Raw genomic sequence first — 27,775 nt, forward strand, 5'->3', positions numbered from 1 at the left:
TGTACAAATATAATATACGGAATCTGGACGTATGCAATAAACATGTATCTGTATAAAATATACCATTAAATGAATCAACTGAAAAATATTTATGAGATGTAAATCCTCTTAACGCATTGAAAAAGTTATTTTTCGACGGAGAATTTTCTTAATGCTGCTTCAAAATCGCACGTTACAATAATAATCGCAATGTTAAAAATATATACATCTGTATTATAAAAATAGATTTAAAATGGTAATTATATAATATAATAAAAACTGTATTTAAAGAATATAAAATATAAAATTTGTTCTTGTAATTACATTCGTGTGTCTGGCGTCTGTCCATTAATTATCACATATATACACTTCCGCCGGTGCATTATGTATTTAGTTTTTAGTCTGAACGCAGAGACCGTAGCACATTCGTATTCGTCAATATATTCACAGCTGCGAAAAACGTGCGCGCTGACATGCGTGCTTGTGCGTCCCCCGATTTCGATAGAACCAGTGAACCGAAATTTCAACGAAAAACTGTATATTTGGAACACGTGTTACACGAGAATTTACAGCCTGCTATCTTCCACCACATGAAGCTACTAGTTCAAAGAGTTATCAAAAAATGCATACTATCAGAAGCACGCGAAAGATTGCACAAACGTTCATGCCTTTATACAGTTAGTGGTCTTAAAACTGATAAGAAATAACCAGTAATTTTTTAACGAATTTTTCCAATATACGCCCCTGTTACTATACGAGAAAAGAGAAAAGAGATACGCAGAGTATTGAACCTCGATATTTTCGATTCGGAAAGAAGATGTCAGCAAGATGAACCTTATAATCAGATGCATAGCATTCGGAGACACCGACAAGGCCATTGATCAAAAAGAATCTATCCGTCTACGGGTAGAAAAAAAGTTTCTTCATTTGTCGCAAATCCCGGTACTCCTCCGATCGAAGTCCGAGCTAAGGAGGGTGAAGTTTCGTAGGTCTTGTCGGTAACACGTGTCCGGCAACTCTCTCGGAACTTCTTTCCGTGCTATAGAAACGCGGCGTGAAATAGTCGAAGTCACTGATCGAGAGTCGCGCGCCGGCTCATATCCCAGCCCTCTATCGAAACTTCGATTTTTTCTTTCGCCGAGTAATATCCCGGCGCGCGACGTCTTCCGTCACCATTCCCGTCGCCATTCAACGCGAAAAAAGTGGAGCAGGAAAGCATACGAGCGCGTTGATGGAGTATGTCATCTGGGAGTGAACATATCTCCGCGAAGTTTTTGCGTGACGGAAGAAGGGCAAAGTAAGAAAATGCGAAGATTTTCGTCCTGAAGCACTGTATACGGATTTAAGAAAAAAAACTAAAATATTTATATTTTACGATTAAATACTAGTTTTAAATCCGGGTCATCTGTATTTGTCAAATGTTAAAAAATTATCTATATTTCCACATTGATAAGTTACAATAAGAAATATAATTTTAACAATGCATAAAGGATAAATGAGAAAAATTAAGAACTGACAATAATCGCGACGACAATCGCGGGATATGGGTAAAAAATAGCATGATAATCGCTACTGTGCTAAAATGAGTAATGTTCTATCCTGATAAAGACGAGACATTACAATTCTAAAGATTACCCGAGATAAAAAGGAACTCGGCAAAAGGTTTGGAATGTCATTGAAATCTGCGAAAGAAAACTGCCAGCAAGTGAAAGGACAATTAAGCGCTACGCAAGCGAAGAAGACTGAAAAGGAGAATGATAAAGGTGAGGAGACCGAAGGAAATTAAATCTACCCGTCCTGCTGTCTTCATCCGCTCTCATTATAACGGCAAAACGTAAAGATCTCACCGAGAGAGAAGTTGTTCTATAGAACAAGCAAACAGGAAATTTGCGGCGCTTCCGGTACACAGACTATCCCTTGATGTATACATGATGTACTTATCCATACTGACATTTCCTTAAGAGACGTGTGTAAAGACTACAAATACGTTTCCCGTATGATTCCCATCTCATTTGTAAACGTGAAAATTGAGATTACTTTCGTCCATCAGAGAGAAATAAATGATGCAAACGTTCTTTACGTATCTGAATCAAATGATTATTATTATAGGTGAAGCACACAAATGAGATAGCACGCGTCGCGGCTAAAATTTACTCGACGTTGTAAGACGTTCGTGATTAGAGCTGTCAAACTATTCACGATCTACGATCATTATCAATGTTGAATGTCGCTTCGCTGATAGAGATAGTAATCTGATTTCAGCTTCGGTACGAGCACTACGGAAAGTGGCTTGACAATTCAGGACACTGTACTCGTGATTAGGTTTATTTGCGGACTACCACCGAGAGCTACGTCCAACATCCTGAAAATCAATGGCTCCTATACTGTCGACAAGGAGTACATAGGGGACAAGATAGAAACATAGGAACTAGATTATCAAACAGACAAGATTGAAACTGATCAAACAATAGCTTTAGACACATGAATAACCAGTGTAATCAACATAATTGAAAACTATTCGCGAATTCGATAACGTACTATTTCTAAGAAAACTGACGTTTTGGCATCACGATTTCTATATGCAGGCGACCCGATACATGCAGATCCAATGTGCAGCCGAATTTGGCAACTTCCATTTCCTGCAGCGTTTAAAACGTTATCGCAAATGTATTTAAAATATCGCGCACAACACTTATTGGGGCGACGGAAATACGTCCATGCGGGGAATTATTGCCTGCAGATTTAGAATTTGATGTATCGCATGCTTTTTCTACACGGGACTCGCGGGAATATGCAGTATCGGTGCTTATCAAGTACAATCACGATCCGTTCTATATCCTTCGCATTCGTGTGCGTCTGTAAAAAACATTCATCAAATTTTACATCAAACCTAAAATTTTAAATATGTAATCCGCTTTAAATAACACCTTCCATTAATGTGTCGAACCGTGAATGTAATATTGCAATAATGCAGCGAAAGCGGGCAATAAATTCATTTAAATTATTATGATATGACAGTTTTATATTCCTATACGAAACTTATAGAATACCATCGCAAAAATTTTATTTTTATAGGTATTACCCAGCCAAGCTAATTGTTCAATTAAATTTTATTTCTTCTCCAAGATACGTGAACAGACAAACGGAACATTCATTATCTTTTTAACGAAGACTGATACTCGCATTTGGACCGAAAGTAGCGACATTCTCCAATAAAGATTTGCTTTCTCTAACATGTTTAAATGATGGAATACTTTCGTTTCGCACATATATGCCGGAGCACTTTGAGAATCTCGTTTTATCCTATTATCAAACAAACGACGTTCTACCATATGAGAAAAGGACTGATGCAAGAAATGATACTAGCATGAAGAACATCAAGGAACAACCCTCGAGGCACGAAGATAGCTGGTGAATTTTAGTACTCCGCTCGTCGTCAAGAATTTCTTTTTCTCCTTCTTCTTCCCTCTCCTATTCCCTCTCTCTTCATCTATTTGCCGCTTGCTGATGGTACGAAGGTACTAGAATTTTTAAGTCTTCTGCCTCACAAAGCTGACAACGTCCGTCGAAGGAAGACGCTTAAGCTCGTAACATCCGTACCATAACCGTCCTTAGAAGTAGCCTTCATTTGGCCAGATAGGTCTCCGCCGTATGGATGTCCATCCTAAGTGTCTTCGAGCATGAAGCGAAAACGTCTTTTGAGACCAACAGACCGAATACTTAATGTGGATAATTCAGGTTCGCTGGCTATCTAAACCGTCATCTAATCGAGAGGTCGGAAGAAGATATAGAATATGGATAACATAACACTACGTGCCGCTATTTGCATTTATATCCAATAATAAAACGGTTAAGTTGTCAATTTAGGAACGTTACACGTGTGTAATGTTTCGATCGCGTACTCTATTTCTCGCTGGAATTCTAATCTCTCAGCGCTAAATATGTGGATTATGTGTCATCAGTTTGGTTTAAATCAACTATACATCCAATTAAATGATCCAATTAAGGCCGGCATGCGTCCAATCCCGTAAAATAGTAAAACTGGCTGTTCGTCATTTACAGGCAATCTGGCGCTGATCAGCATCCCGCTGACGCCATCACTTTATCGATCGTTGAAAATATAATTGCCCGCTCGAGTGCACAGTTGTAAGCATCTGTAACGTTGGATCGGGAAATCGCGTGCCGCGTAGTCGTGTGCCAACAAGTCAACATTCGACATAGTGCATCACCATACAAAATAACAACTAACGGAAAAAACGATGCTGTTTGATGCCAGGCACGATCGCGTGCCGCATGCATTGTTATTCGCTTCTTACAACATCACGCTATTATTCTTCGGTTACCACGAAGCCGACTCTTGTGTCAATATCCGATTTATGTCGCGTTATCGTGCACTGCAAATATTACGTACAAATATTATTATAATGCTTTTTGTACGTCTATTTTTCAGACAATGATGGACAATTATGTATATGTATATTTTCTGCCAGTTATTTTAAATCGCATATAACAGAGGAAATAAAAACTGCAGTACTGTTCCTTTCTGATCCGTTTATAGTGTGTCCGTCAATCGATCTGAACTCGAAGCGCAAAGTGTCCATTCTGGACACAGTGCGCACAGTTTTGCGAATAATAAATTAACCAAAGCTCGGATTATATTGGTAGAGCAGGATTACAGACGCTCAGCGGGATTATTCAACTTTTATCTCGAATGGAGGAAACAGCGAGACAAACAAAAGCAGAACAGCGGGAAAAAGAAGTTTGAACGAGAAGAGCGAAGAGAGAAACGGGCAAGAATAGGAAATGGAGGAGAGCGCGCAGTAGAGAAAGAGAAAGCGCGCGCAAGAGAGAGAGAGAGAGATAAATAGAGAGAAAAGCCCCCCCTTGGCAATTTGCCGATCAGATAAATCCAATCAGCTTACTCATCTACCTACGTGTATTATAGTACGTGGGCGTCTACTAATGATCCTTAAATCCAACCAATCCCAATCGAGGTCTTTTATATCCTGATTGCACCGACTAGACGCAAGATGCGCTTTGCTTCGGAAAAGAAATCTCATCAGGAGCGCAATTACTCCCTTATCTTGAATACACCTACGCAACAGCTATACAAATCAATTCACGACCGTCTTGCACATAAGATAACACTTGCACGTGGAAACAGTAGTCGTCACGTTTTTCTGCTTCCTCGGTAGTGATCATAACATTACATATAAAAAATCAGCGTAATATATAGAATTTACGTAAAATTCCATTTGCAATAAAACATCGCGCGCATAAGTGCATGTATCAATAATTCAGTTCAAGCGTGCTAATATTTTTGTATTTTATACCTTTTCCCCATTAGCGTTTACATTAACATCACGTATAAAAAAGAGAATAATATACGTTGAATACGGAATTGAATGTTTAATTTACTTCCATCTACCGCGTTAATCGTTATTTCTATTAATCACGCTATGAGTAAATGCGGGAAAATTTGTTACGTTTTTACAAAAACGAACGTTAAACTGATTTGGTGAAAGGGCATTGATATCAGTCGTTATTTGATTTAAAACCGCATAAGTACAAATACGCATGTTATATCCGTGCAGCACACATGATTTTTCATTCAAATTTCATTGTCATCCTTCACGCGGCGCAAGAGAAATTTTGAATATATGCGATATATATAAAGCCGACGGGTGTGGGTGGATAAAATCGCGAACGGGAACAAAAGTAAATGAACATTTATGCACCGTTTGAACATTTATACTTTGCAACTTAAGTAAAAATCCTCATTAGGTAGATCATTTAGCTCAAACATTTACCGTAGCAAAACTACGCGACTCAGCAGATAATATTTTCTATTCAAACTTTATACGGTTATATTCATTACTCTTTCTCTCTCTCTCTCTCTCTCTCTCTCTCTCTCTCTCTCTCTCTCTCTCTCTCTCTCTTTCTTTTATAAAGCTAAAATATATATTATGGCATAAATCAATATGTCAACTTAATTTCCATTATTTTATCTAAACAATTTGTCATCTTTATCCCTTTTTAAAAAAGGCATAGAAATTTACTTTAAAAAACGCAATAAGTCTATGCTAATTAGTTCTAAATGTTCTTAATAAAGTTAAAATAATCAAATAAATCAATCGTCTTTTTGCATCTTTAATCGAACCCATTTGAATTTTTAATTTTATTAGAACATTATTAATATTCCGAGTTTTGATATAATTCTCTCAGTGCAATCTTTCCGTATATAAAAACGTGTTAAATAATAATAAACAGATTAAGTACGCAAAAGGATAGAAAAGATAATTTAATTTTGATTATAATTTATTTGTTATTTTGCTCTCTGAAGCGAGCAGTACGCTGTTTGTAATTAAACATACATATCATACATAGCACGAGAGTTGACACAAATAATACAACAGGCTAGCAGCAACACCAGAGATATAATAGTTCCCTAGCACTAATTGTAAGTGAAAGTACCTGTCATCTTACCACCACAGTAGTATATCCCTACGACAATGAGAACATTATCAAGACGTTAGGTATATCATCTTCAAGAAATTTTTTTTTTTATGTTCGATCATCAACATCCTTGCCAATGTATTAGATTACAGACAGGCGAACCAAAGCGGCATCGCACTGAAATCCTTTCTTAGATATCGCGTCATTCCTGAAGACAGCTTACTGTCGTCCTGCCACTGATACGCAGAATTTATCGCTCGGATATCAGCGAGACATGGCTTGCCGAGGACACATACAGGCCCGTATATAAGATCACGGTTAGAAGCTTATGGGTATGACCGGACAAGTCTATGGAGATACTGGCCCACCGGTCGTAATGCCTCCTGCAGGATGTCACCGTCCCATAAACGTCACGCGCACATACGCGACAGACCGGGGGAGTGTTCCGATTTTGGACCTTGCACGAATCAAGAGACGCTTCGCTTGTTTGCATTGTATTGCAAACCCGGTCCATTCGTCCCGAGATTGAACGCGCCGGATTAGAGAATTGTGCGGGAAATCGTCCTGATTAACGTACCTTGGGCGCCGATGTGTACGCGGGCCGACCAGTATAGGTCGTTCCGTTTGACGACGGGCAGGCACCAGTATCCCGGCGGATGATGCACGCACCTGCATCTAAGCGACGATATAGAAGAGAACATTACGCCGAAGCGGATTCGGCTGTCACTAGATCCGTGGAATTGACGGTGCATAGGTGACATTACGGGGGCACGGATACGGTACATTTACGCGTAATTTAGCCGCGCGGGTTACGCTGGGGAAGGTCCGGAGTTATGAGGACTGTTAACAGAAGCTTCGATACATAAGCCACCGGCCTGCCACGCCGCTTACACGTGTCGTCGTTCAGATGGAAAGTTATATATCATAAAATATATTATAATAATCTATGCGATAAAACATTATGATTGTAATAAAATACACTGTGCGCTAAATTAGCTATGTTATTTAATCTTGTACCTGTTTTAATTTTTTCAGTACAGCTGCAAAAATACTAGACTAAAAAACTGTACATTACATTAGAGATGTATTTTTAAGAGTACCTATAAGCAATATATTTATTAATATCGTATAATATGAGATAAATAAGAGAACAATTTATACTATTCAGACAAAGAACAATCTAACTGCATCATATCTCTAAAAATATAAGCTTTAGTAATCAGTTTTGCAAAATGAAAAATTTTGGACACGCGATTTTTCGACAAAATAGAAAGCGTGGTTTTGGAACATTGTGAAAATAAGAAAAACGAGAACGAGTATAATCCCTCGGGGAAAGCCATATAGTCTAGCTCGAAAGTTATTTCTCGCTAAAAAACAAATGATAGTCACCACAGAAAAGAGTAATGACGCTGTAAATGCAGAGAAGCTGATGAAGCGCAAACTATCCAAATTTTCCTATGCAAAAACAAACGACGCGAATAGCTCACATATCTTCTAAATATGTAAAGTATTGATCCCAAGGTGCAAATATTTTACGTCTAACTTGTCCTAATTTTCGGAATTATAAAGAAAAAATTTTAACCCAGAAAAAATAAAAGATGATAAATACTGAAGTATTCACTTTTCAAGAATTGTTATAGGAATTCTACCTCTGACGACTCAGCTCGCGACAAATATTCACGAAGTTGGAAATTGTCCCAATGTGAGAAAAACTTTCTTTTCCTATACTTCTATTTCTTCTTGATCAGGAGAAATGTTATCGTGATAAGTACATGCCAAACACAAGAAAACTCTGTCTATATAAAAAGAGAATCAGAATTTCACAAAAGAACTTCATCTAAGACGCCAGCACGCGATACAATCTCGGGCAAGAAAAAGAAGTCTTGGAGATATATAATAGCATTTTGATTTCATCATGATACACCGATGGCGCGCTAAGATATGCTTTTATTTATGCATTTTTGATCACTTCTAAAAGGCTTACAATCATTAATTATATTCTAATAGTATAAATTAACTGAGACAAATGCTACAAGTTGGCGCAGTGTGATTAATTGATCCACTCATACAATTTTCTGATTAATTCATAGTAAAGAGTATTGTTTAGAAGGGGTAAATAAAGTACCTTTCGTAACCGTAACCGTATTGTTTAGAAATAGAATTATTGTAGCAGATTATACACTGAATTGTCTTTACCTTTACTCTCCGGAGAGACAACACGATAAAATCATTCTGAGGGATAATTTATTTTTAATCGACGAATGCAATTTTTTAAAACATGTTTACCTTTCCTCATTTGGTCGTAAGTGCATTATCTTTTTGAGGCGTCTACGCAAGGTTGGTAGGCGAAAATTTTCTCGGTTACCGACCTCCGACTGAACGAGTAGGTTGGGCCAGACTCTAAAAGAATGGCTATGAATGTAATGGAGGAGTGGCGCTTCGTTCCCGACTGTACGACCGGCGGTATGTTTTTCTCTGCTTTTCTCATCCTGATGCAAACCCGTGCTTACGTACGTATGTTGGTGCGTGTAGGACAGCTGGTTCGGTGGTGGTAAAGCCCGGTGACAGATGCGAGACATTTAGCAACGGTCCTACCAGCGCGCACCAGCCCGTCTGACGCTTAATCAACCTAAGGTGCCGGAACATATTACGAGCAGAAAGCTATAGAGCTTTTATTACGTGCAAATCCTCGAACTTAGGCTACCCCTACACGTATAATAACCCGTAGTAACCAAGAAACGACCTACATGAGAGACCTAAATAACGGCCAGAGACGAACATATTACACGTCTTCGAGCTGATAAGTATAAGAGCAAAAGAAAAAAAGAATAAAACTAAAAGATTCTTGTAGTAGCAATACCCTTATAGGTATTGCAAGTTTTACAATTTTAAAAATCACGTTAAAATAATAAATAGATTTTAATACTTATTATGTTTTTATTACAAGCAATAATAATTATACCTTTCACATTGCACAATATGATTTTAATATTAAGAAGAAATAGAAATGTGTAATTAATTGTGATATGAGAAGAGTTCCATGTAACAAGATTAAATTTTTTAACATGAAATTAACATACTCGAGTTATGTTGCAACCAATTTTCGAGATAATCTCTTCCCCGGAGAATCACTCGCGGATACAGCTGCGCGAGTGGCCTGGAAATTCTCGTATTCCAGCACAAGTCTCGAGGCACGCGGTTCACAATGTAAAATATGACGGTGGCCATTATGCGCCCATGAAGTTCAAAAAGAGCGGGTTCGCACTCTATTCCGTGGGATTTCAGTGCATAAAGCGGCAGTAATCTTTACGAATCTGATGCAATGCCGAACGGACGAGGATAGAATAATTTACTGCAAGTGAAATGATTCTTGGAAGCGTGGTTGAGTAATAACATTGTCGTCAAGAAGCCTCGAAATGACAACATCAAAAAAAACATATGGGGAATCACAAAAGTACTCGTTACCGTTATATTCGGGAGAGTATCAGACATTCCACCAGACTTCGCACCCGGAGCTTTCGAGATGATGCTCTTTTCATCAACGGAGCAGCCCCTTAGGAACAAATTTGCACGACATTTCGTTCCGAGTTTTAACCTCGTTTCGCTGAATTCTCCGTCTGTCGCGAATTCGTTTCTTACATAACGATAACGAACGGAGTGCGCAAACTGATGAGTATGTCTGTATTGCGTCAAATTAAGATATTTATTGCCACCCAAAGTGACAGTAATTTAAAGAAAACGCGCACTGACGAACTATTCGGTAAATGTCGTAATTGCTTACGCGACATTTCTGCGCAAAATCTATTTTGTACAAAACGCTAATTGTTAGAAAAATAAATTAATTTAACTAACCACAAATTATTTTTTACTATTAACATTAGTTTTTACCCTGTATATTTATTTCAAGAGACACGGTAGTGTCTCGCGCCAAGTACGCGCGAAGCGAGACGCACCGTGACTCTTTTACGCGAACGCATGAGTTGCGAGTATCCGAGATTTTGAGATCTCAATAACGAGTGAACGGATCAACTTCTAAGTAGGTTCGATCGATAGCTTGGGGTTTGATTTATAAATAAGAGTCTTTTTTTTTCACTACGTGCCCTACGAGCGAAGATATTGCAATGCAAAGACCAAATGTGGAAAATTTTTTTTTAAGAAACGTCCACGTCGGACAAAAATGGCGGCTGGTGTGTCACTTTCCCATTTTTGACACGAGAGCGCACTCGTGCACTGTCGCAGTGCGTGACAGTTTTTTACAACCTAGAAAAGGATAAGTGTAAGTGTGTGATAGTCGTGACCGTTGCCGCGTCGTGACAGATAGTGAAATATATATAAGTATTGACCGTAAAGAGCTGATGCCGAGAGATCTTTAAGAAGGAAGGTGTATCTACAAAATCGTACAAACACGTACGTATATGCTGCCTTGTAAAAGTTGTCAAACTGTATGTTTACGCGAGCGTTACTTCTGTAGTAACTTACGATAATTTATGCCGGGATTACGATGAATTTAACGTAACGGGACGCGACGGACGCGAAGTAACGTAACGTGAACTTAAGAAATTACGATCGCCGTAATTTAAAGATAACCTTAATCTTAACCTTCTATTCATACCAAGCTGTCAAATCATTTCTGAAATGCACGCTGCTTCACGTTACAGCGATCGTAATTTTATTAAGTTCACGTTATGTTACTTCGCGTTCGTCGCGTCCCGTTACGTTAAATTCATCGTAATCCCGGCATTACTCGTTTACGCGGGATGAATTATCATAAGTTGCTACAGAATCTCCATTTACGTGGAGGAATTATCGTATAAGTTACTACGGAAGTAAAACGCTCGCGTAAACATAGTATACGTGACAGATGTGTGTGTGTGTATTACGTTTACACGAGTGTTACTTCTGTAGTAACTTACGATAATTTACTCGTTTACGCGGAGTAAATTATCGTAAGTTACTACAAAATCCCGTTTACGCGAAGGAATTATCGTAAGTTACTACAGAAGTAACGTTCGCGTAAACGTAGTGTGTGTGTGTGTGTGTGTGTGTGTGTGTGTGTAATTAAAATTATTTATATTTATATTATACATGTATATAATTTATTTAGTATTTATAGGATGATCTCTCGGCAGCAGGACGAGAAAAGCGGAAAAGCGACAACAATATTTCGACAGATTCGATAGATCGTATAGATGACATGCCCTTTTTAGAAGAGGATGCGTAACACTACAAAACGCATGATATCAGTACAAAATTACCTTTTTCAAAAAAGGTAAAAAAAGGGCGCCAAGTACACGCGTGGTTGTTACCCTCGAAAAAAAACCCAAGTGGTAGTATCATTAATTTTATTCAAAAATAAATAAAATCTATTCTAACCTAGGTGGTAGTAGCTTTATTAATTTCTAAACAAAATTATTAAATTATAAAATAAAAATATTTAATTAAAATAAAATAAATAAATTTTTCTTGTAAAAAACTTGGCGCTGCTTTTTTAGAACCTTAAAATAAAATAAAATAAAATAAATAAATTTTTCTTGTAAAAAACTTGGCGCTGCTTTTTTAGAACCTTAAAAAAGCAGCGCCAAGTTTTTTACACGAAAAATTTATTTATTTTATTTTAATTAAATATTTTTATTTTATAATTTAATAATTTTGTTTAAAAATTAATAAAGCTACTACCACCTAGGTTAGAATAGATTTTATTTATTTTTGAATAAAATTAATGATACTACCACTTGGGTTTTTTTTCGAGGTAACAACCACGCGTGTACTTGGCACCCTTTTTTTACATTTATTGAAAAAGATGATTTTGTACTGTTATTATTACTCCAGTACGCGTAAATTGTGCGGCATTATTTTTATCGATAATACACATTTATTTTAGTGATGTTCAAGACAATAACAAAAAAATTAAATATTTCTCTACTTGTTCTTAAAAAAATTGTAGAATTTATGGACAAATACTCCAATGTTGTACATATACGCTTTTTAAGCAGTATAGCATAAGAAAATGAAAACTTTAGCATAGTATTCGAATTACTTGTAAATGCTTAAGTAAATAACTTACATCGAGTACAGAGCGTTAGTTTATCAAATCTATGTATTTCTTATAATTCATTTTGCCCGTATAAATAGAAACTTTCCAGCGAATGTCCCATTGCGCTAGCTAAATCTAAACGACAAAGGGGGAGACTCTCAAGAGTTGGCGAGAGGAGGTGGGAAGCAAAGAGGGGGGGGAGAGAGAAAGAGAGAGAGAGAGAGAGAGAGAGAGAGAGAAGCGGGTGCGAGATAGACGGTATTCGAGTTAGTTGGAAGCTCCGCAGAAATAAATTGAATAATTTAGCGAGTCAGGATGAAGGGATAAAGCGAGTAAGCTCGAACGTGTCCTCTGGAAAGCCTCCGAAAATTCCATGGATGAGGTAGCCTCGGAAGCATTCCAGCTCGTCCCACGTGTTTCCGCGAACGCTCCAAGCATTTTCCACACACGTGCTACATTCGGGAGGCCGATCGTCGGGAAATAATTTGCAAACCGACGTTACAGGAATGACTGTTGGAATAAAAAAGAAATTTCTCCCGCATAAAAATCTCGCGGAAAGCGTGATATTCTTCTACGTCTATTTTACCAGGAATCTCGGTACTCGATTCCTCGTGTTTTTCTAAATTCGGCTCACATTTAAGTTTGCGCCAATTTATTTTTTTCTCTTTTTGAGGAAAATTCTGGGGTCCAGTATCTTTCGCGTCGTATTTGGCAGCAATTTACATTCTCTTTCCAATGCAAATTAAACTTTTACAATTTAAAAAATAAAAAGTTTTATCAATTCTATCAAATTTGCATAATTAAAAATATTCAGATAAGCTATTTTCTAACAGGGGAACTAAGAATCATTTACGACATTCTTGATGCAAAATTCTGATAGCTGCGCTGGACGTTTCGACAATAGCTGAGTCGACTTACCACGAGGTACAGTCGCATCTGAATTATGTATTTCGTTACCCTGAAACCACAAGCACCGTCGCGGTAACAATTTGTCAGCGGGAGATCCTGAAAGCTCTGTACTCGCTTATATAAGTGCACGCGTATTCGCACATATACAAATGCCAAATGCATATATTATATACAAGAGGTGAGGAGAAGAAGGAGACAGAGTAGTTAGACTTTCGTCCTCAACGGCTCGAAACTTCGAAGCAAGCACGAATCGTAGTAATAGTTTCAGCGAGTATAATTATGCTTCCTTTTCGGGATTAATATGCAGATAAAGCGGTTGTGATAGAGCCACAAGCTGGGTCTTACAAAGCTAGTATTGTCGATGATTTAATCGTGAGAATTCTATTTATAGCTACAAATCAGATAAACAAGGTCACTGTTAAAAATGAATTAAGTAAAAATAAAAAAATTAATAACATCAAAGGACTGATTCTCTTCTTTGCAAACGCATTTTATATCGAAGTTATTATCCGAGCTATCGATCATATAAAAAAGGTTGAAAAAGAATATTAATAAATAATAAATATCCAATAATTACAAAAAAGAATATTTAACTCTACATGAGAAGTAAGGTAAACAGTCGTTACTCTAACGGCAATGTTCCAGTGCAAGCTGAATAAACGGCTATATAAAACGATTAAACGCACGATATAAAGAACGATATAAAAATATTTAACGACTACTTGCAGAGAAAAGTAAAGCTGATTTCGTTCATGACGATGCAATTCTTCGCGTGTCGAATGCAGTTATATGATGGCACGATATACGACTGAAATTTTTATAACCGTTCTTAGAAACCAATGCGATTGCATGCTAAAGTATATTTAACTTGCAATTTACAACGTAAATAGAGTTTTCAGATATATTTCACGATAGACTTCATTTTTCGCTAAAATTGTTACTGTGTCTGATCTACGAAAATAAACCGTGATATTTCAAAATGTTCGGCTCGACATTATATAATGATTTTTAAATCATATTATATAAATTTTGTTATATCTATTATTTTTTGTTTTTATATCTTTTTTTTTTATTTTTATTACATTTATTATTTACTTCCTATTAATTTCAATATCTTATATAAAAATATGCAAAAAATGTAAAAAATTCTGCATATTATGTTTTATTGCAGAATAATGTTTTATTTCCTCAACATAATGACATTAATAAAAATTAATTATCTTATGAATGATTTGAATTATTTGCAAAATTTCTACATTATTATTATCTATAAAACGTGGCTATTGCCGAGGCAATTACACTTCAAAGTACTAAACTTATTTAAAACTGATGTAAAATAAACGACGTTAAAAGTATGGATTAAAGCTTAGTAAGAATAAGTCAAAGGCTGACGAGAACCTAGAAGCATCGTGAAGTGGTAAAGAAGCAGACGATGTTGCAACACGCAAAGCGAAGCACTGGCGGCTCAAAAATTGGCGTCGAAGTCGATAGAAGACGATAAAACTTTAGCTCAAGGCAAGCGCTGACGGAACTTCGCGCCATTAGATACTCTTGCAGTTCGAACAATAGATAGGAAGGGCTTCCATGCACCAACTACTCTTTTCTTTTCTCGCATTCTCCCCTCGCTGCCTTTCGTCTTATGAAGTACTTTGTCCCTTGCGAACGCCGATAGCATTGGCTGCACTCCCTTATTTATTTTCACCTTCCACGCCTTCGTTTCTTCTTTTTCCTCTTCTTCTTCTCTTTTTATTTCTTCTTTTTTCGCTACATTTTATATAGCTTTTTCTCTTATTTCTTAGAGATGTCGCAATCACCATACGGAGCCCAATATCTATTCGTAATAAAGCGAATTTCTCGGCGTAGCGTAACTTTTTCTGTAAAACTTGAAAATAAGTTTGCTTCCGATTTGATATCTGTGTTCTATCTATTCTCAATCATCTATATCACAGGCGTATATACACAACACATATGTAACACAACTTGTTCTATTTTTGTCACAAAAGTTCTTTATCTTTTTTTCTTGAATATTCTTGCTAATAATATAATCATGCGCAGTTTTTATCGAGCTTAATCGCATGCTGATCTAAATTGTATACACGAACAAATTTATAAACAAGTAACATCCAATTTACAAATTCACATGTCTCGCTTGCACGTCGCGCGTGTATATCTCATTTTACATGGTATATGACCGTGGTCGCTTAGAACATATTAATAAATGTCCATCCCGTATATACATATGTATAATATAGTCTCCTGCCGCGCTTTGATCCTGCATCCTTTATCCTCTTCAACTCCCTCCGCCGCTTTATAGTATCTTTCTTTCTCCCGCTCCCCTTTTCTGCAACTACCATCTAGCACTATCGTCTTCCTCCATCGAGGTAGGTCACGTCTCTATTTTGTATTCCATCAAGCTCGCATCCATTCCGACGCCAAACAATGAAAAGCGTCCACGTCTGGCTCGCTATCACCCTCTCTTTTGGGCTCTCTTACACCCTGATGCGTCTCCGTAGGTCTGCTCTGCGAAGATCTCGGCAAATTCCTGAACGGCGTATAGTCGAAAAGCTCTCCACGTTTTCACCCTACATTTCTCCCCTCTCTCTCTCTGTCTGTCTCTCTCTCTCTCTCTCTCTCTCTCTCTTCACATCTTTCTTCCATCTCTTTCTCGCATTACGTTATGCAAGAAAACGGATGTTTCGAGCTGATACCAAAACGAGACGGCCTTTTATTCGTCGGCTCATCTCGATTTCAAATGCAAATGCATATACTGCGACGAAAGACGCGACTAAAGGGTTGGAAGGAATATATACCGCGAAACGGAGACTTCGCCGCGCCGCGTTTCGCTATTTCGCATCCAATCTACCCTCCGGGCTGTTCAAGGCACTGGAATGTTTCGCGTTATCACGAAGTTCGATTCTCTGCTCCGGACGCATCGCGTTCGCGTATACACCCCATCGTGCTGAATAAGGGGAACTTTCATTAACCTTTCAAATGTAACACGCAGCTGTACAGAATATATTTCACAATCGATAGTTCAAGAATTCAAAACATTACGGAGAATCAAATTGCAAACTCAAGTAAGTTTTAACACCTATATAATTCCCGACAAAATAAACAAAAAGATATAATTAAATGTCGTTAAAAAAAAAAGAAAAATAAATTACGAAATATACATTGAAACAGTGTACTTTTTTACATTTTCCTCAAACCAAGTTATTTCGGAGCACGTGTCTATCACCATTACCAATGAAATAAAGCGAGCTCGAAATCGTTCCGAGATAAATCATGCCACTGTTAGCATCTCGCGAGATTTTATAGTTCCTCCGTAGCGTCCATATTATAACGTCCTTCCGCCCGCAGCATCTAACTTTTAACTGCCTCGACAAACTTCCCTTTCTGGTTAATCCTCGCGATAACGCCGCGGAATCGTTACCTGCCACTTTCAACTTTTAGGTACTAATAACCTCATCCCATCTACAAAACGTCATCAAGAATTATGTCTTTGCCATTGAAAAACTGGAAATTCCAAAATGATTTTTACCACAATGCTTCGTCGAATCGTTCGCCATTTATTATTAATCGCACGATTGTCTTTCATTAACTAAAACTTCAAATAAATGTACGCTCAAATAGAGACAACGACTGAAAAAACTGTTAACGTATACACTATAACGCAAGCACGAAGGAAGGTAAGAGTCCGCATTTATCGTGGCAATAAAAATTTCTCCATTTTTATCGTCGTCAGTCGTTCTTCCCAATGGCGAGCGAGCTACGCGATTCGCCAACCTCGTTCTTCCTTTCCCTGCGCACGTTCTTCTTTCCCTCAACCGTTTTTCTGTACGAAGTATCGCTATAGCAGCCCCCGCTACGAGAAAGGATCCGGTAACCGCCGGTATGCAACGGTAAATGTATGCTGTATGTAAATGTTATCCGAAGCCAACGGTAATCTGGAATTTGCTTCGCAGACGTGTACATTTCGTGGTGATTCGAGGGTAGCCGCGATGTCGGCGATGGAGGTTTACGAAGGGCAATCGACAGTCACGAACAGAAATCGAAATGAGACGGATGGGCGTGACAGAAATAGCAATCCTATCGATAACTTTATATCATCCAAATTAATCACGAGCTAAGAATCAATCCTTCCCGGCGGCCTTTTAAGTGCTAAAGCAGCATATACCTAATATTAGAATACTATGTTCTCAACGTACATTTATGCAAATTCTTTAAAATTTTTCTTCATGTATACGAATAATGAGAAACAAACGTTGTTTGTTGATAAGATGTACTCGTAGCAAAATTTTAAAATATAGAAAATATTATTATAAGAAAATAGTTAAGAAAAAATTTAAATAAAATTTATCACAAAATAAACTATCAGATATATCTTTCTAAATCTTTGTCATAATTGACTGATACCGTAAGCATGGTATTCTTGGATCGAACATTTTACGAGCAACAATGAAACCACGAAGAGCATGCGAATAAACTTATCGACCTTTAAGGAACAGAAAAGTTAACAATACACCACGTTTTCTGGATGCATCAGGCATAGAAAGAAATTTCTCTCGCATGAATGCTCCAACAAAGAGTAAAAGACGGCAGGAATAGGAGAAGAGTTGAGAATCGCTGGGACGTGGAATCGGAAAAATTGTGCCGAGTGCGCAAAGAGGAAGGCTTCTTTGACTCCACCTCTCTTTTCAGTCTGAGGTTGGCAAGCCCTTGATTGTCCGCGAGGACTCTTCAAGTTTGCTAGACTATATTCAAAAATAGACTCCAGTCGGAGCCAATTTGAACGCTCTAAAAAATCGCTAGTTATATTTCGCGTACAACTAAAACAAATTTTAGATATGTTTCCGTTGTCTTTCCAAAGTCAACATTCAATAGAGTAATTATTTCCACGCGAATAAAGTGCAAACAAAACATATTGATTTCTCAGACATTAATGAGCAATAGTAAAGATCAACATCATTTGCAAGCAGATCACTGACAGTGTATGTTTAACAAATTTCGATCGTCCAATGCCATTAGATCTGCTATTTATTGGGTACGATTAAGCGTATAATCGCCATTGAAAAGTACATTAGCGCGTAATGAGAGACACCGTACGCGTGGATGCAATTTCGATGCTGCTGCAATGCGACTAACGCAAAATCATGCGCGTATATCGCTCTGCTTTAGAACACCCGCTAAAATTGCGGTCGGACCGTAATAAAGTTACGAGAACCTATACGTGTGCGGCACGGCGTAATTGAAAAGTTCTCTATCTAGACGTAAACAGAGCCACAAAACATTCCGTTCACACACGCGACTGCAAGTATTTTCGTCCATTGTATAGCTTGCGACTTCTATTATACTGTTGGCGCACGGCGCGAAACGAAATTTTCTAAAAATAAGAAAACTGCGACCACACACATATCATTATTCGTTAATAAGTGAACTGTATAAGGGTAAAACGGAAAGTTTCGAAAGATTAAATCAAATCTCGTCAGTCGCACGAACGCGTCGGGAGAAGTCGTAGAACTTACATTACGGATCGCGTGCATAAGAGGATGATGCGAAATTCGACTAAACCGTCATCCATTACAAACTTCTAATGAGCCGCCGTTTCAGTGATACGACTGTCAATATTGGGCGACATTACCAGCGTAACGTAACTATACACGACACAACTGATACTATACACGTGTGCATATATCAGGAATAACCACCTTAAAGCAAACGTATGACACGAGGTCTGACAATAAAGTTCGCGAACTCGTCACGGTGCGATTGCTACATACCATATTACTGATTATCACTGTGGTTCAAAGTGGTCGCTTTGGGAAGCTACATACCGATGCCAGCGCTTTGTCCACCCTTCAAAGCAGTTTTGGAATTGTGTTATGAAATGACCTTCAGATCCGTCGTGTTACTCTAAATTTAATGTCATTAAAGTCATCAAAGTGCGATCTACTTTCAATGTTTCCTTTATCTGTAGGAATAAAAGCCACACCAAATCAGGCCCTGTGTAACTTTTTCTTATTCCCAATAAAAAAAAAAACAAAAAAAAAACACTTTGATGTTAATAAAATTAAGAATAACACGAAACAGTAACTGCTTTGAAGAGTGGACAAGACGCTGGTATATGTATAGCTTGGTGTATAGCTTCTTAAGAGAACTACTTGACCATACCAGTGATAATTAGCAATAAGGTACGTAACAATTGTACCGTGACAAACTTCATTGTCGGACCTCGTAATATGCACGAACGCAATCGTATGCTACGGGTCGTTATTGCGTAAGTGTACCTAACCCAGTTGCCAATCCGTACAGTTTGTTCCGCACTCATTCGGCGGCATTGCGTATCGCGTTGCTCCGAAATACGTCCGGCATACAAATAAAGTTTCCGGGCACTGAACTCTTCAATTCGCCGCCATTCGAAGTCAAACAGGAGCGGCAGCTTTAGTAATATTCCTCGAGAACGAACCGCGCGCGGCTTTTGCGGCGCGGATAAACAAATAAAAGTTTCCGGAATACACTGAGCTAGGCAGTCCGAGCACGAGACAATGCTATCGCTGGATAACTCGCAGAAATTGAGAGAAGATTCTGCGGCGCATCTATAAAGGCTGCACCTCTCTCACTGCAGTCCTTTGCAACGAACCCCTATATGCCCTCGTCGTCGTTGCGGCGAGGAATTTATTTTCGCGCAGTCCCAAGATATGCTACCTGCCGTGAAGAGGATTACCAGATCTTTAGATGAATACGCCGTGCACCGAAACTCAGAATTTAACAAAAGCCGAGCTTACGGTATCTGATAATAACATTGTATGGTACAAAGGGATTATATTGAAATCACCGACAAAGGTTCTCTCCGACAATGTTTTCACCAAAATTATTTTGCCCGACATCGCCCGAATTTGACGATATGCATTCACCGTCATATATATTCACCGACTTTTGTCATAGACAGTATATTTTCACCCAATGTTTTCGTTCAATTACTAGAAGGGTTACTTTAATGTATACGTTAGTTATTGTACAAAAATCTGATTAAACAAGTAATAAATTCATTATCTATACAATAGAATAATTTCATTTTTTCTGCACTGCAGAAATTTTGCTCTTAAATCTTAAAAAAAAAAAAATACTTTTTATGATGCATACGAAAATCTATGAATATGTATGAATACATATTGTTGATCAAACTCGGTATTGATCGAACTCAGTGTTGATGAAATAATATCGGTGAAACTATTGTTGCGGCAAAATCTTTGTCGGCGTTTTCAACGTAACCAAGTATAAAGAGAAGCTAACAAGTATAAAAAAATATTTAAAATGTGGTCGTGTACATCAATACAAAATGATTGATCATACATAAAAAAGCAATGAAAACTAACTAAAATTAACGAGTCAAGTTAAATATACTAGTTTACTTGAATAAATATTTTTCATTTTACACCGGCTAATAGCATAACTAAAAAACAACATTAGCAACGCGATCTGAAAAACCCTAACGTGCAAAATCAGCAAAATAACATACTGAATTTTAAAAAGAGTTATCTTTTGCTCTCTAAGATATGCGCAAAAGACGCGGACTACATTGGATATTCGATTTCATTTCTTACAATTCAAAAGCGTACTCAATTTTCCCGATGCGACGCGCTGAGAATATGAAGTACTCTTATTCTGCTAGTTTACGACTGGAATAAACGCGTGTGTAACATAGTAGTTTGATTAATAAATTTTTCTGTGAATGTGATGTATTTAATAAAAATAATGTGACTAATACACGATTTGTATGTACAAAGGTAAATTATTTTATTTGCATGGAATAACATGGAAAGTTACTTTGTATAACACAAGTAAAGTGGAATGACTAAATTTACTATATAAACTTTCTTACAAATATTATTTAACAATGTAGAATATTTTATAATGTTTAATTACATTTTAAAGATTTCCTTAATACCTTAATATATTCATCTAACAAAGGCATTTTCAAAAAGATATTAGTGATTCCATGTGTACGGTAATTACATGAAAAGAGAATAAACGTTAACGAATCGTAAATACGATTGCAATGTTCATTAGTAATAATTGAATTCAAGACTGAATTTTACCTTTCGTGAAGACTGAATTTTATGCATATCGTTAATCGCCTATCGATGAGAAATAAATGCAAGAACAGAGCCAAACAACTTCCCTAGTAGCACATGATGGAGTATATAAAACGTATATACTCCATCATGTGCTACTAGGTTTATGATTATATTAAAATAGAAATGTGTAAAAATGTTTAAATAAAATGATTTTTATAATCTATCTTTGAATATTGAAAGCGATAAGAAGAAGAAAATGTTCTCTATCGTCACATGATAGCGCGATTCGAAAACTTAACTCCTACTAAAGTTAAGAAGCAGTAATGAATCACTTCAAAAAACTACCAAGGTCCTGATCCACGGAACTAAATCTCCGTTACGAGTTTTCGAGTCGCAAGATCCCAATAACTGACAGCACGAAAAAGTAAGAAAAACGGGAAAACAAGTGAATGTGAACGCCCGTCTTTCCGGAGAATCATTTGACGAGCGAACAAATATACTCCTTTGCCGGGGGTGGAATGCTCGCCAACAGAAAATTTAAAAAAATTGCACGCTTGCACTTTTTTAATTAAATTTGCCGCCGGTCAGCTTTCCCGACAAACGCGTGCGAAAGCCGCCGTCGTGTCCACGCGGACTTGAAAACTTTCTGGAATTTAATCCGCATCCTGCGAGCAACCTTTTCGGGAGGAAAAAATATTATCACTGCATGCATGCAAATTCGCATAGCATAAGGTAAAACAAAAACGGCAGATCAAAAAATTCGCCAAAATATATATAGATTTTTCTATAGTTTACGTGTCCCTCCCCCCCTCATCTAGCAACAAATAACGGTAGAACAATTTAAAATAATACAGTCGCAGTTCACTTTCCGTGTTTTAAATACATAGCTGATCAAAAAGCAGCTGCTGACAAACAATAGCTAACATCGTCAGAAATACCGTAAAATGTTTCAGCCACAGATTCCTTGAAAGACTAAAGAGCTTTAGACACGTGTGAAAACAAATTGTAAAAATCTTCAGGTAAATGTTCCGGCAGTAGACAGTTCTCTCGCAGATAAACGAAAGGAAGGTTAGAAAGAAAAAGTGATGCCTCGCCATGGAATAGCGATGAAAGTCGGGAAGTTAAGCGCCTTATGGGATTCTACGAGTTCGAAGTGTTTCGTGTGAAAAGTGCCTTCTATGCCGACGTGCCTCGTATGCAGAGATGCGCGAAAATGCGCCATTGATTTTTATCCGTGAGAAGTAGGCTTCCGTGAACGGCTACAAAAGGAGGAATGAGAGGCGGAGAAATATCGTGATAGGTAAGCAGGTGCACATTCTGACGCAAGGATGGCGAAAATAAGGACACGATAAAGAAAAACCGTCTCTTCTTCGCGCTCCTCGTGACGGCAAACAGCCATCCCGTCGTAAATAATTCACGTATGCATGTCTATGTGTGTTTGCGTCATCTTATAAAAATTATATTTAGAAACATATTTCATACTTGTGTTTTTCGTGCAATATTTATCGAATCAAGACGGCACTGATAGTAAGCATTTGAATGCAAACGATCTTCTGAATATTCTACGTTAGTTCCGTCCTGTGAAAACGGTATAGATAGTAAATTATTTTATGTAACACGTGCATGGAAAGTGCCCCATTGCGCACGCTACGCGTGCGTGATAGGCCACTTTCCACGCACCTGCAACATAAAATAAGGTGTGCAAGTCGTGCGTAAAGATGAAAATTCAAGGGTGCGGAGTTGACCGCACTCGCCTTCGCCGACCATGTCACACGTAACGCTCGCTACTCTAATTATATCGGAATAAAGTCCTGTGCTCAAGTTGTGTGTTCCTTGATTACTCGTCCCTGTGGAAATCCTTTCTGGCTGCAATGCCCTCAATCCTGACACCAAGCCCACTTAACCTCGGTTCAAAAGGGCTTTCCTTACTCGCCTTCGGCTCGTGCGTCAACTCCGCACCCTTGAATTTTCATCTTACAGCACTTGTCGCACAAATAACTATTGTTTATCACAAAATTGTGGATAGCTGCGTGCAACTTTTATATTATTTTCTACATACATTTCACCGATAACATCCGACGTACGATCAAACGGAATCACACGTAAGGTAAAGGTACCGATACCCGGACACTTAAGCATAGGAAATGCACCAATACCTGGACACGTATCTGTGTCTGGATATCTTTAAAAAAATATAAATTTATGAAAATAAACGTTTGTGGATATCATAATTGAAGTTTCAAACTACAAGAAAAAATACTTTTATCTTTGATTTTAATTCGCGTTATACTTATAAATAATAAAGGCGTCCGGATATAGGTACATGTCCGGGTATTGGTACCTTTACCTTATCAGCCATTTTTTTCACATGTATTGACCATTACTCGAAAGTTTGGTCACGAGATTCTCTATATAAACAGTTTTACGATATATTTTACGTGGTCAAACACACGCTCACGTGTGTTTCGGTCACTCGTCCGAAAAAAGTCCGTTTAAAAAATGGATAGATGAACATAGCTGCACGATACGCGTTCACCAATCAAATTAACCCGTGCTCTTACGCAAATTATCTTTTTTAACCGTGCCTTTTTTTTGCTTGTCCTCTTTGTTTTGACCTCCTCGCTTCACGACGCCGACGCTCCCTTATTCCGCGCGAACAGCTCGCTCGGGACAACGTGATCGGAATGCTCATTGGTAATTCAGATCTGTCGCGGGGCGGACGTGTTCCTAAGAGTGTGTGACGGAGGGGAATAAAGATAGCAGGCCTTCTAAAGTCCTACAAAGGCTTACTCCAAAAGTCATTCTTGCGACAGAACTGGCGAAGAGGGTCCGCGGGGCGGTTAGCTGGATTGAACTGAATAAAATATCGCTTTGATATACTTTAAGCTCTTGCACACGAAATTGTTTCGCTACTATACAATGTACGTAAATATTGCTCTCCAAAATAGTACATATTACTTTCTTATCGCTTGTATTGGAATAAAGAATAAATTTACTCACACATATAAATCTATTTTTTTTCTGCGATGATTCAAATACTGCTTATCCAATCCTATTTTTCTAAACGTTCATTCGGTCTGTTCGTGTTTTCAACGACTTAATATTTTTCTCACATGCAATATGCACATTAGGCAGCAGTTTCGACACAAAAATCTGAAAATCGCAAAATAAGCATGACTCGCGGCGACTGAAAATATTCACGCGCGCGGTGGTGATTCGATGATGGAGGGAAACGCGCCACGTGGTAAATTTGAAAGTCGCATCAATATTTTCACTCCTGTTGGGAAACCCATAAATTTAGGATCCGGAAAGTCGGGACATTTGATATTTTATATTAAAAGTCTCTATATATATGTATATCCTACGTCACCCCAGTATTCTTATGCGCTACCACGGCATCCTTGCTCGGATATGGTTGCGTGCGTGAGAGACGCGGCATTATATGCGTCTCTACCCGAGAATTTCTCCGGAAATCTGATTCACTTTCCGAAGCTCTCCAAACGCGAGAAATATGCGTGCCACACGTGCGCTCGTCATTAGATTGATATTTATGGGACTTCATAATTGTTTCTGAAATATCTGTCATCTAAATTGACATTCGATCTTGCGATTCACACATTCCCTACGGGTTATAAACGAAGTTTATACCGACCGTTTCATATATATGTATACATACTGTTTACGCATAGCTGAAATCCAAACATATCTCGGATTGCATTTCCATTTCCTAGAGAATTAAAATTTACAAACGAAATTTCAACAGATGGGCTCGTCATATTACGTAAAGCAATTACTTGCGCAGGAAATATTACTGTATAAGCAGAAGCTTATATTTCGCATAAAAAACACATCCTTTAATTACTACAAAATCCAACTATAAAGATATATGTATCTCAATTATTCATTTTCTACCAAGAATGAACATATATCTATCAATCAATATTTTTTTCATACAGAATTTGATCTTAAATAATCTTTTGTTCTTTTCAATAATAATTAGTATTCGTTTCGGTAATTATACACACTTGCAGTTACTCTCAAATAAATATCAGAAAGGTGCAAATAGAACGGCGTATTCGAAATATTTCTTATTAATGATAAGCGACCCAAAAATTATATTATCCTAATATAGCGTTGGTATATCGAAGCTGCATTGGAATCGCACTATAATCGGAGTTAAATTCCAGACACGGCGGAAATAGGCTATGCTATATTCGGAAAGTTCAAATCTGAAGAGCAAAGCACTTCGTGGTCGTGCTTGCCGACGCCATTCTCCGTCGTACGGAACGGCGTGGAAATTCAAAAGCGCATGTTTGTCGTCCACTCGGCGAACCCTTCTGGAAATTGGCCCGGTGTCACCGGAGAATTTCAGTACCCTCTCTTGTACGGTCCTGTCCACGCGGGGCGCAAGAGAATCCAGTAAAATTAAATCAAGGGGCTTTCGTCCTCTTGCTCATCGGAAAACCGCGGGACAGCTATTACACTACGTACTTTGTAATAGTGTGTGCATATACATATATATATATATATTATATATGTATATATACACGCGTATAACCGTCGAGCAATAACTGGCATTTAAATGTTATCGATATCCCAAGAATCACGGTATACATGCCTCGCCCAATTTCGATAAACGCATATTTTTAAAAACAAATATGATATCTCTACATTAATTTTGATCTTGCATTGTATAATGCACAATTAATGGTAATTTAAATATAAAGCGAATTATTTCACATAAATGTTAATTTCATACAGATCTCATGTACCTAAATAAAATAATCTCGAAAAATATATAATTTCTTCCAATCAACGGCCTTCAAGAGTTTTCATAAATTTCCCCGCATTGTTGGAGCGCACTCGCGCGTTTAAGGGGATCCTAAAGTGAAGGCTGAACTTCCTCGACGTCGGTAATGTCAACATTTCTAATCCTGTTTTCTATGTCATATATCTATATCTGTTCTTGTCTAAAGAGAGGCATCTGTCCTTGTTTCGATTGCTGAACCATCTCTCGCTACACGCAATATCAACCTGAATGTGCTTTTGCACATATAAAAATTTATTCAAACTAATCTTTTTTTCTAGGCTTTCAATCTTAGATTTAATTGCACGATATTGTTCTTAAATGTTGTTCCTAGGTCATGCCGGTCTAATTTTGTAGATATTTATTGTGGAATTTTTGTACAAAGCAAATATTGTCGTCACGTATACCAAAAATTAACAAAAATATTAATTTTTTCTCGTTTTCGATATAACGTCGACCACCATGACCTAGATTTTGACGCGTACTTTAATTCTAGACAAGAATTTTGCATTTCTATAAAGCCAATTAAAAGATTAGTGCTAAGAAAAAAACCGGTATTACAGACGGCTTTAGGATCCCCTTAAGCAGTATTGTAAATCTTTGGAATCTAGGCCTCTTTAACATCGCCCTATTTTCAGGAAACTGTAGAATGGATGCCGTACGGTATATCCGTTGGACAGCTTCCAGTATGCGGCTGCAGCAGCTTTAGGGTCGAAATATCGCGACGGTTGTGGGGTTAGTATTACTGATATTAGCGTCGCCAGTAACTCTTTCGAAATAGCCTTGGCACATACCAAGCCCGTGTTAACTTCTTTCTTTTCTTGAATCACGCCTTGTATTACGGCTCCTATTCTCGCGCATTCTTTAACGGCGGTACTATCGCGACGGTTAAATTTGATTAATCACATATTTCACAGGTGGACAACACGCACGCATATGGCTGCTATTCTAATGCCCATTGTATTTCTGTTGCATTGCGTGCCTTCTATTAATTAATTATATTGTTCTCTCGCTGAATAACGACCGATACCACATTGAAATATAAAATCCATGCAAAAAATTTATAAAAAATTTTGAAACAGTGATGTATGACTGATAAACAATGTAGCTGCAGAGTTAATACATCTTCAAAAAATACGCCAAAAATTAAGTTTTCCTATATGCTTCACTGGACACCGAACGGACGCATTTTTTTTTTTTTCAAATTGACATCGATGTACGGGCCGTCGATCTTTTTTCAGATTCCGTTTCGCCACATCGTACATCAATGGAAAAGAGATTGGGGACGAATACCGTCGAGCTCGATTCTGCGCTCGTCACTTTTTCTATTTACTTTGGTTTTTTTCCGAGATCGTATCCCTATAGCTTTATATCTTTCTTATGTTTAATATATATTTGCTATTTTTCAATAACAATGCATGAAAGTACATGCTCGCTATGGATATCTGTGCGTAACAATAAAAGTCAGAATTTTGTCACATATATGTTAACTGAATTTCGTCCTTGCAAGTT

The 27,775-nt window shown here is 37.7% G+C and overlaps 1 protein-coding gene across 11 annotated transcripts in view; it reads right to left on the reverse strand.

The window, feature by feature from the left end:
• LOC143907171 (TWiK family of potassium channels protein 7) overlaps positions 1-27,775 on the reverse strand; it is a 262,816-nt gene that overhangs the window by 176,134 nt on the left and 58,907 nt on the right. The gene's annotated exons all lie outside the window — the stretch shown is intronic.

This window comes from Temnothorax americanus, unplaced genomic scaffold, assembly GCF_048541705.1.
Source record: "Temnothorax americanus isolate GAGA-0224 unplaced genomic scaffold, ASM4854170v1 Scaffold8, whole genome shotgun sequence".
NCBI classification, from domain to species: Eukaryota; Metazoa; Arthropoda; class Insecta; order Hymenoptera; family Formicidae; genus Temnothorax; species Temnothorax americanus.